The following is an 18,840-nucleotide window of genomic DNA, read 5'->3' as shown; positions in this document are numbered from 1 at the left end:
ATGTCTTCCATTTGACAGAGCAATCCTCTTACAATCCTTTTTACTGTGGATCAAAATTTTCTGTACTTCAGCTAAATATGTCCTCTCTACTAATGTTAACTAGCCATCATCCATGAAATGAGGTGCAGGAAATATGAACCCAGATGGAGGATCTGTGTCTTTCATATATCACATCTGGCTGGATATGCCATTGTATTAGCATTGAATGGAGTGTTTCTTCAGGTCTGAGAATCAGAACTGCCTTGGCCTTGATCATCCTTACTGAATCTTGTCTGAATTTTCTGAGAACCCTTGAGATCAATGACATTGGAGGGAAAGCATATATTTGACCGAGGGATGCATCGGACAGAGATTCCTGACTCTACCCTCTTCTAAAGCAGGACTTCTGACATTTCCTGTTTTCTTTGGTGGCAAAGAGGTCTATGGTTGGATGACCCTGTGACGGATATGATGAACCCAGGTCTATCTTGAGAGTATTGCATTTTAACATTATGAAATTTATCCGTATGTTTGAGCCAGACCTTGAAAACATGAAAAATTGAAAGTCCAACAATATAGGCCCATAGAATAGTCACAGACCTGGGTAACAATAACTGTTATGTGTGTGTTCCTGGCTTACTGAGCAGTTTCCTGTGGAATCTGGAATCACTAAGGGCTGATTAATGCAAAATCCAAAACTCATTATGCAGATACCCAGCCCTTGGAAGCTTCACTCCCTGGGGAAAGAGGACAATGACTGGTTTTACCTGTTTTCAGGAGGGTGGGAGACAAAGATTTTTGGAGTATAAATGCTGAGTTTAAATGGACTCAAGGGCCTTCCTTTGGATTCAACAAATGGACATGACCTTTTGTCCAAGTGGGGATTCAACTCTTCTCAAGGGTTTTAAAAACTTTGACCTCCTAAACTCCTTCACATGGATGATATGTTTAGTGTACATTTGAGCTTTTTTATGTTTCCTCTGTATGGTTTTGTCCTTAATTAAATGTACTGCTTTGAAAGATGTGGGTCATTACTTGCAACTACTGATATACACCAATCATAACCCTTGAGGGAAAGCAAAGCACAGGAGCTGGACATCACTCAGACCTGCCAGGATAAACACAATGAATTGTAGTGGAGTTGCAAGCCTAAACCCCTGGTCAGGTGGGAGACAAACACAGATCCTTGGTATCTGAGAGGACATTCTTGAGCAGACCACAGAGGCAGGGGAGGTCAGAGGTGCAGTTACCCTGAAACGGTGACTGACCCCATCTGAAGAATATGTCTTGGATAATAGTATCCATTACTGACCAATTGGGGTTGCTTGTAAACTGTCTGCTAAGGAGATCTGCCAGGACATTCTGCAACCCTGGTAAATGTATGACTATCAGAAAAATTCCATTGCTGATTATTAGAGCCAAAAGGACCTCCTCATAGCAATTGAGGTAGCCAGGGATCCAGATGATATGTCTGCATCATCAAGGGCTGCTTGGAGAGATGTACATGTCAAAAGTTGAGCTTTGGAAACCAAAAGCTTAAACTCCTTTTTGCTATCTTAAGGAAGCCTGTCCGCAAATGTAGAGATGCAGTCCCCATTTAAATATTTGAACTGTACCAGTAAGTCCTGGGGACTGGTGATTCTCATTTGAAGACCTTGGGCTTCTTGTCCTGAGATGTTGCTCTTTGCTGACTTTGGATCTTTCATTAGCCAATGCGATATCCAATAACACAGTCATAGTGTGTGTGTGTTTGCGCATAAAATTGCTCAAAGCCCTGAGGGGGCACTTGGATACCAGTGATCTGATCTTTTGGATTTGGTGCCCAAGAAGGAGGGTACTTGCCAACGCAACTTATCTGGCACTAAGAGCCCTTCCTTGATGAGTGTTGTAAGACATTTAGAAACATAGGAGTGAAAGAGGACCAGGATCTTGTGTGATGTCTCCTGGACAACGTTCACTGGAATCTCCAGGGTATCAGCCACCCTGCACAGCAAACATCTCAAAAAGGTTATTAAGAAAAAGCAGGAAGCCTACAAGGAATGGAAGATGGAATGGAGCAGTAAGCAAAGCTACCTCTTGGAGGTCAGAAGGTGTAGAGAAAAAGTGAGAACCCAAGCAGAGCTGGATCTTGCAAAGGAAGTTAAAATGATCATTAAAAGCCTCTAAAAGAAGAAAACAAGGAAAGAGAAAGTGGGATTGCTAAAAACTGAGGATGGAGAGTCTCAGTAGTCCAATTGACATAATTGTTTGTGCTGAATCCATCCTAAAGCCAGCTATTTTGCTTCCAGTGCCCATTTGTACTAAATCCAAGCAGCAGCAAGCAGCAACAGCTGAATTTCTGGAGAGGCCTAATGGATAAAAATACAAGTCCAATTTTCTTTCTTTCTGGAAAGTGAACTTAAAAACAAAAGCTCTTATTGAGATGGGAATAAAGCAGGAAAAAACAACTTTTGGGAAAGGCTAACCTTTTGGGTCAAGCTGATTTCTCACATCCAGGCCTTACTAATTCACTTTGACTGTTACCTATGTGATCTGCAGTCCTCTATTCGACAAGGAGCCAAAGGTGAAGAGAGGTTTTTTCAGAGGCCTCTCTAAACTCCAATAAAAATGTGTCCTGTGAGTTGACCTCTGATGAACTTCACTCTTCTCTTCAGTGAAAAGCTCTGGAAGACAGGAGCTCAGAAAGGATGATCACCACTGTTAAATATTTTAGTCAGCTCTGAAATTTCATCAGTTTTTCCTCCACTCCATGGTTTTGCATGTTTGGAGTCTGTAAATCTCTCACTAGTAGATCAGTATATAATTTGCACTAGGTAAGATGCATTGGAATAAACATTATCACTTAAAACTTACTATTAGATAAATTCATTTATTTTATCTGTCACAAAGCAGTGAATTTTGCAGTGATAATCTATGATAGAAAGCTAGAATATATGGTAGTTCTTTGAAGAAATTTTATAAACTTCATTGGGAGAAATTATATCTCTAAAAGATTATGCAGATAATTATTCAATCTTAAAAAGAATAACTGATGTTTAGCATTTTATATAAAATATATAATACATACTACTCGTACATTATAAATACTAGTAAAGGTCTTACTAATATGAAAAGAAAGCCATTAGTTTCTACAGCGCTTTACAAGATTTATGTCTAAAGTAAAGCAAAGGGTTTTCTTTAACCCTGAAGTGTCGGAATTTACACTATACCTTTTCAGCTGTGTGAAAACAAATTAGAGGGGTATCTCACTAAACACACCTGACATTAGTATTTGATTCCCCGGGTGCTGCCTTGTGGTTAGATGTCATTCCAGGTGAGAAGATTCTCCCTTCTGGGAACTAATAGTGTCAGAGAAATGCTGATTTGCTTGTGCTGTAATTCTCAGAAAATGATACTACATAGCATTTCTGGGAATGGATTCAAATCATTCTAAGTTGATTCGTATTAAAATAGTACCTGCAGGTATTTCAATAGCCGCACACAACTACATTGGCCAATAGCAGCTACTCTGGTTTAAATGCCAGTAAATGAGATGATGTATAAACACTTAATGAATTTTGTGTTCAGCTTGCACATTCTCTAAACACTTAGGAAGATAACTGTGCAGGACTTTGCAGTAGAGAAGGAACTAAGGGTGGTTCACCCCCACAGCCCTGAGGACAGGGTGTGAGGATGTATGGAGTTCATGCATAGGCCAAACAGGCACTGTTACTGAAAAATCTCTGATCTAAGATACATGCATGTGTATGCTCATCTGAAGTGGAGCACCCATAGAGACTCACATTCTGAAGAACTCCAGTTACTGGACAAGGTAAGTAACCTCTCCTTCTTTCCAATGTGTACATCTCAGTGGGACTTAGGTGAAGACAAAATGCCATTTAAATTGATTTTCTGGTTTTATTGCTGCCACCCGTACATATTGATGCATGTGGGAGATTATTTTGCAGTATGAAAATATGTTTAATCCATTGGGAGACACTTTATACAGATGAAGTTTCTACTTCAGTGAGTGACCGGTGAGGCTCTTAGAAAGAAGACAATGCCTCACTATTACACAAAAAAATCTTTCATACAACAATCTATGTCATGTGAAAGAGTTAAAATATTTGGACTAATCAAAAAGATCAAGATCATATTCTTCACATATTCATTACATCATATTTATGTGACAAGGTCAAACAAGTAGGGGGAAGAAATTCATCTCCAATTTGCTCTGCCCTTAGGTAATAATACATAGAGAACTCATTTACTCTGATTGATCTTTCTGGGAATAGGAGACCTCTCTGGCTAATATCCCATCTGAAAACTATCCTTCTACACCTTCCTTATACAAAAACTTCCATTTCCACTAGCCCAGTCTTCAGATGAGGGGACAACGAGGTGAAATTTTAACATCAATTTTTCCCCATGAAGCTTATATTTCAAGACTGACTTGGTATAACCAGATGTTTCAGTTTGCAACTAAAAGGTACTTGTTCCCATTTTAATTTTCTTTAACACTTTATCATTCTGTTTCTCAAATGATAGTTACATGGATAAAGGATTTGTCAAACCCAATCAGACCTTTGTTCTATAAAATTTGTTAACCAGTGTCTGACAATGCAAATAACTGATGCTTCAGAATAAGACAAAAAAGTCCATAATGTCTCTAGTCAGTTTTGCAATGCTAATGTGTGATGAAAACCCTAGAACATAAGATGTGATTACTCTTAACTTACAACTATTATTACTCATTAAATTATCCAGTCCTTTTTAAAATTAAGCACACAGATTTTAGGCCACTCCAACTGTGAAACCCCTTAACAGAGAGTAGAATGTGTGTTTACCATTTTCTGAGCCCTTCCTTTCAAATTTAGTTTCAAATTCACCTTCCCATGGAAGTTTTCACACAAAAATGAATTCTCATGTATAAATAATAGAATTTAAAATCAAAACCAAGTAATAGCAGCTGAATGTGAGAGAGATGAAGAGCAAGGTCATTTAGGAACAAACAATATTTTTTACATCTAGAAACTATGGTGATGGGTGTATTAGAAATACCTCAGAAAATTAACATGTTCTTGGAGCCACAGATTTAATATTGGGTTAGTGTGAAAGTGGTACATAGTACCATGCCATGAGTAGAGCATGAAAACCAAGATTCCAAAGTGTTCTTAAAACTACAGTACCTACCTGCTGAAGTGAAAAAACAGATTGACAGAGCCAGAAGAGTACCCAGAAGTCACCTACCACAGGACAGGCCCAAAAAAGAAAATAACAGAACACCACTAGCCATCACCTTCAGCCCCCAACTAAAACCTCTCCAGCGCATCATCAAAGATCTACAACCTATCCTGAAAGATGATCCCTCACTTTCACAGATCTTGGGAGACAGACCAGTCCTTGCTTACAGACAGCCCCCTAACCTGAAGCAAATACTCACCAGCAACCAAACACCACACAACAAAAACACTAACCCAGGAACCTATCCTTGCAACAAAGCCCGATGCCGACTCTGTCCACATATTTATTCAAATGACATCATCATAGGACCTAATCACATTAGCCACGCCATCAGGGGCTCATTCACATGCACATCTACCAATCTGATATATGCCATCATGTGCCAGCAATGCCCCTCTTCCATGTACATTGGCCAAACCGGACAGTCTCCACGCAAAAGAATAAATGGACACAAATCTGACATCAGGAATCATAACATTAAAAAACCAGTAGGAGAACACTTCAACCTCTCTGGTCACTCAGTAACAGACTTAAAGGTGGCAATTTTGCAACAGAAAATCTTCAAAAACGGATTCCAACAAGAAACTTCTGAGCTTGAATTAATATGCAAACTAGATACCATTAACTTGGGTTTGAATAGAGACTGGGAGTGGCTGGGTCATTATACATATTGAATCTATTTCCCCATGTTAAGTATCCTCACACCTTCTTGTCAGCTGTCTAAAATGAGCCATCTTGATTAATCATCTTAATTAATTAGCCTCTTACAGTTGGTATGGCAACTTCCACCTTTTAATGTTCTCTGTATGTATATATATTTCTTACTATATGTTCCATTCTATGCATCTGATGAAGTGGGCTGTAGCCCATGAAAGCTGATGCTCAAGTAAATTGGCTAGTCTCCAAGATGCCACAAGTACTCCTAACTCTTTTTGTGCATCCAGGTCATATTGCTTAAAATTTCAGATCATCTTTGAAAAATTGGGTTTCTTGAGGATTTTGATAATTATGGTGTTCTTGGGGCCTGAAATCTGAAGATAAGCTTCTCTCTCTTGAAATTTATTGTTAATTGAGTTTGATTTTTCAGTCTTAATTAATTGATTAATATTAATGGACCCATCTGCTGCTCCAGTACATGGAGAGCAACAACGGTAAGAATAATTACTGTGAGAATAGCTTGAGACATTGGAAACATGCTTGGTTGTAGGAGTAATTAACTTGCAACATTTTTCAGCACTATGAAAACTAAGCTCATGTATGTTTACATTTTTGTGAGATCTTATGCAGTCTAAAATAAATTTGTTAATCAATCACTACTACTGTTGCTGCTGACACAATCACCTAAATTACTAATATAATAATTTTATGAGATATTTTCCTAGCATTGATGTCTCTTTTTAATTACTGCCAAACCCAGTTTGCAGCCTTTGGATCAAGTGAATGGGAGGCAATGTAAAGGCTTGATTTGCTAACCTTTCCAAGCCCTTTATGAACCTCTCTATTTAAAATTCAAGGAGGTTTCATCCTGAGAATGGTTGTTTACATACACCGTTTCCAAGCCTAAATTTAATTTACTTTTTTCTAAAAGTGAGTAATTTCAATACACATTTACAGTGCACAAAATGAGTGCTGGTGATTCTCCAAAAATGCAAAATCATGTGATGCTACTAAGAACAGTAGAATGTTTATTTAACAATAAACCTGAACTACTCTTTTACCTCAATACCTTTCACTACAAAGAATGGGGTCTCCACTGGAATAACCATCATGTGAGGGAAAAGAAGCAAGGTTTTTGGGTTGCATCAGCGATTTGAGCTGTCATAGCACAAGATTTGCTTATAATTATCCAATGCTGGATGTGTTTTATCCTGTTTATAACCATGTCCTTTGCTCAAAAAAGTGTTGAATTTGCATAACACCATTATTTTGCGTTAGGATATATATATTTATCCAAGTGTAATTTGAAAGTGACAAATGCATCAAGAAATTTACTGTAGTGTGATGCAGTATTTAGCTTTGTACTGAGAACCAAATTTACTTGGTGTAAATCTGAAGGCGGAATAAAGTTGTTGAGGTTACTCTGAATTTACATTGGCACAACAAATACAGAATCTGTCCCACAATCTGTTAAAATACCCAAAAGCAGTTTGATACATTATAAAATATTAAATGATTTTGCATGCAGAGTTTTTGCCGCATATAAAACACTGTGGAATAACACTACAAAGGAAAGGACCCATAGGACCACATACAATTATTTTGTTTCTTTCTTACTCATGGGGAATAGAGTGAGAGAAAGAGATTGAGTCTGCCTACAGCTTTAGCTAATAGCTTGTTGACTTTTAGCTCATGTTGTAGAGACACGTGCGCTAAGCTCCAGAGGACCCAGGTTCGATCCACCTGCCGATAACCGGGATCTGTCAGTGTTAAACTAGCAGTGAATGGGACCCCATTACAGTAAGACATGGGAGGTAATTGTTTCATTCAGCACTGGAGAGGCCTCAGCTGACATACCATGTCCAGTTTTGGGCACTACACTTTAACAAAGATGTAGACAAATTGTAGAGTCCAGAAGTGAGAAACAAAAATGATAAGAATTTTAGAAAACATGACCTATGAGGAAAGGTTGAAAGAATTGAGCAAACTTAGCCTAGAAAAGAGAAGACTGAAGGACACATAATAACATTTTCCAAATACGTAAAAGGATGTTATAAAGAGGATGGTGATCAATTGTTCTCCATGTCCTCCAAGGATAGGACAAGAAGTAATGGGGTTAATTTGTAGAAAGGGAGATTTAGGTTAGATATTAGGAAACTCTTAGTAATTATAAGGATAGTTAAAAGCACTGGAACAGGTTACATAGGTAGGTTGTGGCATACCCATCACTGGAGGTTTTCATGAACAGGTTAGAGAAATATCTGTGAGAGATGCTTTAGTTATACTTCTTCCTGCCTCAGAATTTGGGGCTGGACTAGATGACTTTCTCAGGTCCTTTCCAGTCCTAAATTTCTATGATTCTATATTACGTGGGAGAATAAGATGGTCTGATACTTCTATTTTTCTACTCAACCCTGTTAATTTATTACCTAATTTTTCTCACCTTTGTGCACACTGTCTATTTTGTGACACCTAGATTGTCAGCTCTTTGGGGAGGAATTGTATTCTTTGTGTTGAGAGCTGTATAGACAAATTACAATGGGCCTTTGATCCTTGATTGTAGTTCTTAGGTCCTACCATAATATAAATAAATAATGCTGCCAGTGTCTAGTCAAGTATCAGAGGCGTAGCCGTGTTAGTCTGGATCTGTAAAAAAGCAACAAAGAATCCTGTGGCACCTTATAGACTAACAGAAGTATTGGAGCATGAGCTTTTGTGGGTGAATACCCACTTCGTCAGATGCACATCTAGTCACTTATCCTGGTACTCTCAATTCCCACTGGAGCAAAGTATTAGAAACTTAAAAAATAAATTTAATCTTTCACTAGTCCCATTATAAGGCAAGGAGCAGAGATCTGAGTTTGCAGTTTAATGTTTAATGGCTTAGTAAAGCTTAGCTGATAGTTATTTCCCTGCTTGATCCTTATGGCTTTCCAGAGATGAATGCTTCGGCGTGGTTCTCTGACATTCAAACAATACAAAGTAATGAAAAAATCTCTTTTTATGCTGTTAGCTAACATAAGTTACATAATTGGCAAAACTGTAGATAACACGGAACTATTTCAGTTTTGTAAATATGAAAATAGAGGTCCTCTGTAAAGATCTCCTACAGTCCTGGGGTTGAGGATGATTAGTATGGCCTCCAGACTAGCTCTCCCTTCCATGTTCTAAACAGGTGATTTCTGGCAGCAGTTGTCATGCATGACTTTTTGGGATTGGCTCGTGAGCACAATCAGGCTATAGAAGCAATAGGTCTCTAGGTAGCTGGGGGCTAAATTCATCACTGATGTAACTCCACTGAAGTCACTGAGAATAAATTTGGCCACTGGGGTGTGCTCAGGAGGGAAGGGAAAACATGTTCCCAATAGGTGGTCAGCTCGCCATGTCTGTCAGTCTTTAACCCTATAGTTACTTTAACCTTCTAATTAACCAGTAAAAAGGTTTACTGAATATATATCTTTTAATACAGGGTTTCATCCTAAATTTTAACCTCAGGGATGCTCACACTACTGATTTACATACTCTCCACCAGATCTGTATTTTACATGGCTTTCCTTCTCTAGGAATGAAACCATATTGATCCCCATCTAATGTTCAATAGATTTCAGTTTTTTAGAATGAGCAATTATCTCAAACTAAAAAGCTTTTAATCTGTTAAATTCTGTGGATCCTGCTAGGATCCTGTGCTTCTGTTTCAAGAGTTGATGAGAATCTTACCACCCTAAATCAGCAGTTGTTACCAACTATTGCAAGGGAAATAGAGAACTCTGAATTCAGACCTTGGGTGGTTAGTGAAACAGTAAATACAGGGGAATGAGCTACCTTCTATCCTGGCTCATGCATCGTCATCAGAATTCCTAACTAAACTCCAGTTGTAGAGGGGCAGATCCTCAGCTGGGGTACATAAGCAGAGATCTAAAGAGTATAATGGAGTTATGCTGTTTTACAACAGCAGAAGATCTGGCCCAATATCTTTATTACAGATGGTGATGTATGATCCAAAAAAGAATCCAACTTAATTTCAGCTCTTAGGATGATGTTGCAGGGTTGGCAGTTAGAAAGTAAACATTTTAATTGAAAACTGAGTACATCTGATATGGAAGCATACACAGAAAAAAACCATGATGTTTTCCTACCATGATTCTGATCCTGTATTCCTTACATGAGCAGAATTTCCAGTGCAGCCAACATAAATTCTGCCTAAGTATTTCTGCCTGAAGAAGGACTGATGAATTCAGTCCAGTCACTTTTTAGATTAAAATCATTGCAGAGAATAAGGGCATTATGTGAATTATTTTTATAAATACCATATGCAGCTCTATCCATTTCATGTTATCCTGTCTGACGGCACAGAGTCAATCAAAGGAGGATGTAAATGGGAAACAATCAGAAAATGAAACAGTGGCAAAGATAAGGTATGGCCCAAAGAACACAAAGGGTCTTTAAGGGAACAATGGCTCGACCTATGGATTAGGGAATGCCCCTGCCTGGCTCCAACCTGGTTAGCAAGGTTTACTTTTCCCAGGCTTAAATCCAGGATCACAGAAAACACTAAAACCTTACACATGAGGGGCTAGGCAGAAAGGGGTGGGTGTGAGTTGACAATAGTAGCCTAGAGGAAGAGTCTCCAACAGACATGGTCAGAGAAAGAGACACAAGAAAATCATTGTGGTATAAGTCATTGTCAAGCCTGCAGGCCCAGTGGACATTCAAATTCAAATGCCTTGCCTGGCATTTTTTGTATGTTTGTTTTATTTCTGCAGCTACGAGGGGCTCAGACCCATGTAACCAATATCAGAAATTGGATCACACTGAAAAAGAGTGTATCTATTCTCTATCATACGTAGATGGTTCTCATTACTATAGTATGTGAGTGCCCCACAACCTTTAATGTGTTCAGCAATACCCTGTGAGATACAGAAGTATTATTAGCTCCATTTTACAGATGGGGGACTAAGACTCAGAGAGAAGGGCCAGATTTTTGAAGATATTTAGGTGCCTAAAGATGCAGATAGGTGCACAGTGTGATTTTCAAGAGTGCTCTGGTGACTAACTCTCAGAGTGGTGAATTAGTGAAATGTATAAAAGTTTCCAAAGTCCAAAACTAACACCCTTACCAGTGAACCATTCTTAATCTCCCTCTTTCCCCTGCAATATCTGTTTTTTTATTCTCTACATCTGTTTCCTTCTGCCCTCCTCCTCTCTTTTCCTCATCCATTTATCTTACTCTTCCTCCATCTGATTGTTCCCTCCTAAGTTCTTTCCCTTCTCTTTTCCTTTCCCACAGTCTCTCTTCCTCTCATTATTCTAATCATGCTTCTAATGCAGTTTAAGTTAGAACAATTTATTTTGCTTGTACCCCAGAATCACTGAATTTCGGAACTCTCAGAATAAGATTTGTTAGTTAACTTATGCACAAGAAGCACAAGTTTAAAAGAATGTAAATCATGTTTGTTTGGATCCTCATTAATAGTGGCTAGTTTAAAAAAGTATTGGAATACAGTGGTCTAAAATCCTGTGGAGTCACTTCTATGATACCAACCACAGAGCCAAACCAAACCTAATCAAATCCTCTTCTAAGTTATTTATTCTTCTGGTTCATACTGCCTTCTCAGTTTGTCATTTAGACCAGTGGTTCTCAAACTTTTTTTTCCGCAGACCACTTGAAAATTGATGAGGGTCTCAGCAGACCACTTAATGATCTTTTCAAATGTTGTTTGTACCATTAGCTAACTATTGTAAAGTGGTTTGGAGAAAAGCACTGTATATATAAAAAATAATTAACTTTTTCTGTTCTACAAATAAAAGCTCACAACTCATATTTTAATATCAGTAGTCTTACCTTTCTAATGCAATGGATGTGCTCTCTCTCCCCTGCTGTGGCAGCCCCCGAGCTGGGGCTGGGAAGGAGAAGGGGTCTTTCCCTCTCTTCCCCACCACAGCAGCTCCCAAGCTGGGGCTGCAAAGGAGGGTGGTCTCTCCCCTGGCACAACAGCCACAGAGCTGAGGCTGGGAAGAAGGGCCATCTCTCCCCGGCAGCCGCAGCCCTGGAGCTGGGGAAAGTTGCCTCTTTCTCTGGCTGCCACAGCTCTGCACATCCCAAATTCCCCCCACCCCCTCTTCTCACCCCACTGCCCTCTCCCACCTATCTCCTCTTCCCCCCAAGGCCACCACCTCACCTTACATATGCATCTTCTCCAGGGTCCAGGCATCTAATTAGTGGAGCCATGCCTGCGCCGCTCCACTAATTAGGTGGGTGGCCCTTCATTCTCTCATATGCAGCCACCCAGGCATGCACCTTAGAGGGAACTATCCGTGGACCACTTGAATGGAGCTCGCAGACCACATTTTGAGAACCTCTGGTTTAGACTGTAAGCTCTTCAGGACAGACTAGTCTCTATCTTTTATGGGGCTAAGCACATTATCTGTGCTTAACCAAAACAAAAAACAAAAACAACCCCTCAGCAACAACAGAATTCTCCCACCCATTTAGAACAGTTTAGGTTACACATTTGGGGCCTAAGATATCTAACCACATCCCTTTTGCCAACTCCTATTTTGATGTTTCTGTGCTGCAGAATTAGAACAGGAACCACTTAAAGCCATCTTCATAGAAATGGAAATAGGCTGGGAATTTCATAAAAAGGAATCAAAGTCAGGTTCCAACAGAAAAAATGGAATGAGAATATTTAAAAATAGCTGAAAATCATTTTAAACACATTTTGCTTAGATGCATGAGCTTGGTCACCATTGTCTTTTTATTCCGTGTGTGTGTGTGTGTGTAGGCCACACACACACACACACACACACACACACACACACACACACAGAGGCCCTAGTCCTGCCATCACTAAAGTCAATGGAAATGCTGCAATTTACTTCACAAGGAGTGTTTTTTGTTCAGTACCAATCTCACACCTCTAATCTGATCCCTTTATATATTAAATGCAGAAAAAAAAATCCTTGTTTCTTAGAAGTAGAGGTCTTCTAGTCAACTAAACATTAAGTTCTATTTGAAATGACTGAAGTCAGAGGTATTTCCACACATTTATTTTTGATTGGCTGTGAATATCTCATTTGAGCAAATAAGATACAAATCTCTCTGGGTAAACAAGAAGCACCCACATTTTTAATTCAGTGTCATACAGATAACAGATCCAGGCATTGCTTGTTTATTACACAGACTGTTCTGATAGTTTAATGTCGGAGATGATATTATCAGCCAGATAGTGTAAATGAGGGATCACAAAAATTGATGCCTACCTGGTGCAGGTACCGCCATTGCGACATGGATGATAATCACAGACAGGGACATTGCAGTTCTCAATGTTCCTCCCACCTAGGGCCTCGTCGATGATAAATAGTTCTTTGTTGTTCACTTGAAACTCCCTAATGCAGCCTTTGTAGCCCTGAATCCGCCCTGCACTCTGGTGGACCTGAGCTTGAGCAGGGACATTTCCAAGGAACATTGATCCAAAGGTGCTCTGCAGAGTCCCAAGAAAAACCATCAACAAAAGGCTTATTACAACTGTTGTCTGACTCTGTGTGATGTGTCTATGTCTCATTAAGGAATAACAATAAGATACTCATAGCAAGTAGCTCATGATACTATAAGCTAATGATACAAATTCATAAATTACTATTGGATTATCATTAACCCTAAGTCTGCAAGGCACAAAGACAATGAGCTGAATCCTTAAAGAAACAGTGAATTGAGACAAATGCCAGAGGGCTCTTGGAAATCTCTTTTGCAATGAGGAGAAATGCACCTGCCCATAGAATAATATTGCACAATTAAATGCACTGTGGTGATTTTATGACTTTACTACTGAGCACTGGCAATTGTCTAGCTAGATTGTTTTCAGATACAGTGAGGAGATCCCTACAAGCCATTCTTATGTCGCTATAAGAATCCCTTTTTCAAAAAGAGTTACTTTTTAAAAATAATGTTAACTTTTAATAGTCTCTTGAAGTACTCTGAACAGGATTTGAGCAGGAGGGAAACAAGGAATTAAGTGAAAAGGAGGGGAGAAAGCTGTCGAAATAGGGAACTTCAGTAAAAAAAAATAGTTTAAAAAAGAGCCTCTGGTCTCTGGCCTACATTTTCACAAGCTGTGACTAGTGATTTTGTTTGCCTCGAGTTTTCGGTGCACAAGGAGAGGCACTTTAAAAGTATCCTGATGTTCAGAAGGAGGGTGCTCTGCACTTTCTGAAAATCAGGCTCCTTAATGGAGTCTCAAGTGGGGTAGCCAAAAATGGATGAACCCCAAATTATTAGTCACTTGTACAAATGTAGGCACCTTTTGGAATATTGATTTTATTTAGGTGTGACCAAATTAATTCAGATAAAGTAAGAATTGAGGTGAACATTCACTGATCCCTCAAACTGAAAAGACAGAGAGCATCTGCACACAGTGAGGGTCGCAGTTAGAAATAGGGTTGATGAAGAGTTCCTGGGAAGAGGCCTTTCAAAAGTTGGGAGGCTTTGGATGACTCTGAACCTTTTGAGATCAGTTTGTAACCAATTTAAATTTAAAAATAGAACAACCCCCTTAAAGCTTATTGGGCTGAATCAGTTTTTTCAGTTGATTCTTATTCCCTCTGACCCTACTCATATGTACACCAATCACATGCTGCCCTCAGCTGACTATACAGTGGACACCGTACCTGTCACACAACCTTGCACTCTATGAAAAATTCATAGGATTACTCTGTTTCCATATTTATTCATGTAAGAAAAATAATAATTTATAAGATTACATTAGTGCAGTTTATTTGTCATTTTATGGAGCACATGCACGTACAATACCCACAAATACAAATGGAAAGTGCTTGCATAAATTAAGAGAAAAATAAATACACCACAATGTGTTTCAAAGGGAAAGTCAATTTATCATATGCTTTTTAAGATGCCAATCACTATAGCATCTAGGAACTAATAACTGTAAGAAGCTAGGAATACAAGAAGGGCAGCAGCACACTGGTGGATCCACAATTCACGAGTAAGGCTGTGATTCTGTCACGGAGGTCTCAAAGTCACGGATTCTGTGACTTTCTGCGATCTCTGTGACTTTCACAGCTGCAATGGCTGGTGCGGCTGATCCCAGGGCCGCCAGAGCAGAGCAGCTTGGGCACCCTGTGGCCAGACCCCGAGTGCTGCTGGAGTGGCTGGCTCCAGGGAGCACCTGAGAAATGGTCCCGGGGGCAGCCCCAGGGAGCTCCTGAGCAGCGGTCCTGGAGGCTACCCCAGGGCCAGCTGCACTGGCCACTGCTTGGGCAACTAGCACGGGGGAAGCACTGAAGTGGCAGTGCCGGGGCGGCTGGCCCCGGGGAGTGCCCAAGCCCCTGGACGGTGGGCTGCAGGGAGTGCCCGGGTGGCACCTGAGCAGCTGGCCCCAGGGCCTTGGGCAGGGGGCCTGGGGGCAGTCAGAGCCTGTGACCAGTGCAGGGGCTAGCAGTCAGCCCCCAGATCCCCACAGCAGCGGTGTCCTGGGGCCACCCAGAGCAGCAGTGCCCGGGCCCACAGGAGCTGCTAAGTATTTTAGTCTGGGATATTTATATAGTAAAAGTCATGGACAGGGCACAGGCTGTGAATTTTTGGTTATTGCCTGTGACCTGTACTCGACTTTTACTAAAAATATCCGTGACTAAATCTTAGCTTTATTCATGAGTCATATCATTTTGTTTTACTTCTTCCTGTTGATTTTTATCACAACTTTCAAAAGTTGGGAGGCTTTTGTTCTTATGTTCTTATGTAACTTGGGCTATGCTGACGGATTATCTCAAGTGAAATTTGGATATTCAATAAACATGAATACCTGCCTGTATTCCTCTGCCTACAGTGCCTTTTGTTCAGAGACGAAGGGAAATGATAAGTCTCCTGGAGCACAGTTAAAATTAAATCGGATTTCGCATGTGAAAAGAATTCAGAGACATTAGCCCACCACTTGTCAGCTTCATTCCATATCACATGCCGCTCTCCCCTCAACAAAGAAAGACATAATTCAGCATAGTTTTGGACAAGTGTTTTAAAATAGTATTTGCAGACAGATATTGTTTCCTTCTAGCAAGTCTGTTGTAAGAATTAAGCAAGGCATTTGACCCTGGAAGGTAGGCAAGTACAATATATAAAAGAAATGGTAACCTGCTGGCTATATCATCATGTTTTTATTGTGGTCATTTTGCAGGACTAGTCCATATGGTCAGACACAATGCACAATAAAATGAGCTCAGTACATTCTGTTCAGTGTCTAGGGTCAATCATTTTAATCATAAAACTGTAGTCACTCAAATTTAGTTCAGTTTAACATAATATCTGCTTCTGCTGTAGAAAGGTCCAGTTCTGAGGCAAAATTGACCCAGATGAGGTACTTTTTTAAAGCAGTGTGCTCTAGGAATTCACATAAGTCTTGTTAATAAGATAACAAGCTTAATGTAAGGACTTTCCAAACATTAATTTTAAAATGCCCCTATCCCTTTGCAGTCTGAGTGATGGGGAGGCACTGTCTGCGAAAGAAAACTCTTGGCCACTTTAAAGATAGTACTCCTCCTTGTGAGCATTCAGCCTCCTTGTGGTCTTGAGGTGGGGAAGAGTGGGGTTCTGTGGCTGATTGGTTAGAGAGATGGGTGCAGCATAAGCCTACTGGTTTCTGCACACTCAAGGGGAGGACTTATAAGCTCTTTCCCCTGCCTGCGGATGACATTCTGGGCCAGGAAGGAGAAAGGCAGCAGAGGAACCTGCCACAGTTACATGTAGCCATGTGCCCCCTACAGTATAGGGGATCCCACGACTATTTGGGTGACAACAGGGTCCTAGAAAGGACAAGCTGAAAATCATCCCGTAGAGACTGTGTCTTTAACCCACAACAAGACTCAGAGCTTTTGCCTTGCAGGGGTGACCAGATGTCTCCATTTATAGAGACAGCACCAATATTCGGGGCTTTGCCTTATATAGGTGCCTATTATCCCCCACCCCTGTCCTGATTTTTCACACTTGGTATCTGGTCACCCTACAGAAGTGACATGAACTCTGCTTGCCCTAGGCAGAAGCAGAGGGGGAAGACAGTGAGTTCACGTGTTTTTCTCCCATAAGAGGCTTCTTCTTGGCTGGGGGTGGTGAGAGGGCCTTGGGTGGGCAGGGTGGTTGATACCCTGGCTGAGCTCATTCCCAGCCCCTGCAAAGGGCAGGAAGGAGAAGTAGAGAGGCAGGAACTTTCCATGGGGCTGGAGTCACTGACCTGTGGGTGGCCAGAGGGTCCCTACACAGTTAGCTTGTGGGGAGTCCCTGAAACTGGACTGCCTATAGGGTTCTCCTAGGGCAAGCATTGTACAAATAGGCCCTGGAGAGGCAGGGTGGTTGTATTCTCTGGCTCCTGCCCTGAGAGCTAGGAGCTGGACAGTAAGAAGGTGGGGGGAGTTCATAACTTTCCCAGGGGCTGAAATCACTGACCTATGTGTGTGTGTGTGGTGTGACAGGGGGAGGGGTGGTTAAATGAGGGGAAATTTGGTGATTGTCCATCCTGAAATTGCATATTGCATAACATGAGTTATTCAGGGAATATAATTCTGGCTGGTATTAGAGAAGGAACCATTAACAATCTGGGAATTTTGCAGAGACTGGGGGAGCAAACCAAGCAAATGACTGCTGTCTACTGGTGGCAGGTGCCCAGTGCAGGTAATCATTCAAGAGGGGCTGGGCTCCTAATATCTTTCACAGTGAGGAGACAACCACTTTTTTCAATACATTCAACTTTTCTATGAAGGAAAGGCCATGGAGTTCTCCCACAACAGTGGTGGGAACAAGTTAATAGGGTGGGGGCTGCTGGGAGCTCTCCACCAGGTGGAATGGTGAGCTGGGTGTTTCCAACAGAGTACAAGGAATTTGAAGAAGTCAGTGAAAATTAGAATTGTGGATGCTTATAGTAAAAAGATGTATAGACAGAATACGTAGAGTTGGCTCTGCAGAAGAATTACATGCTGTCCCATAAGGAAGACTAAAATGAATACATAAATGGATATTTCAAGTCAATCAGTTTTGCATGAGTAATTGAAAAGACAAGATTAATAAATAATAGTTAATACTGACAATCTCCTATGAGAATAATTAAAGTGTATATGTTGGTGAAATAATTTAAGCAAGTAGCTACATTTTGTATATTACGTTTTGCAGGCTCACCTGAGACACAGGATTTGTCAGAGAGACTCTGTGTTGTACAGGAGGATTTCCATCTGCAGCCATTTTAATCATACAATAACCTCCAGGACTGCCAACAGGCAACATATAGCTGGAAAGAAACGGAAGATCTCGTTATTGTTTATGCTGTTGACAGCAGTGTTTGAACCTCACTCAGCAAAGGCAGAGTGAAAAAGATGCTTTGCCTCCATCAAAGATGACCCTCTCTGGGCAATAATACCACCAGAAGTTTTCTGACCGTATAGACTTAGAGGGACAAAAGATGTGCGTTTCTTTTTTAATGTCCTTCTTTCATTTGCCTTCGGAGTGTTTTTGACACCTGTGATTGAAATGCTTATACAAAAGACAGAGGAAAAAGAGATCTTTACATGTTTAAGTGGGTACTGATAAATTGTAAGCGCTAACTGTGGTTGACATATGGTCTCCCTAGTGTGGAGGATTGTTGGACAAGTAACATCAATGCTGAATGATGCTGAACTCCCTAGGTGTAAATTTCCCTTTCTTGGCCTACAGGGGAAATAGAAATGGAATAAGAAATGAAAGGATGCATACCTCTGAGCAGCTAGATTACACTGTGATATAGTTATCGCTACTCAGGAAGCATGCTGTTAATGTAACTCCAGTACTGAGCTTCAGAGATAAAGAAGAATATAAGGCTAAGGGAATTTGCAAAGTACTTGTTAGGAACATTCAATAAGCTATTGAGAATTTTTCAAGTATATTTTACATGATAAAATTCTGTGTACATTATCAATAATACAGATTCATTCCTGTAAGATGACAGTCAA

This window comes from Mauremys reevesii, linkage group 3 (genome assembly GCF_016161935.1).
Source record: "Mauremys reevesii isolate NIE-2019 linkage group 3, ASM1616193v1, whole genome shotgun sequence".
NCBI classification, from domain to species: Eukaryota; Metazoa; Chordata; order Testudines; family Geoemydidae; genus Mauremys; species Mauremys reevesii.
This window is presented reverse-complemented; position numbering follows the sequence as displayed.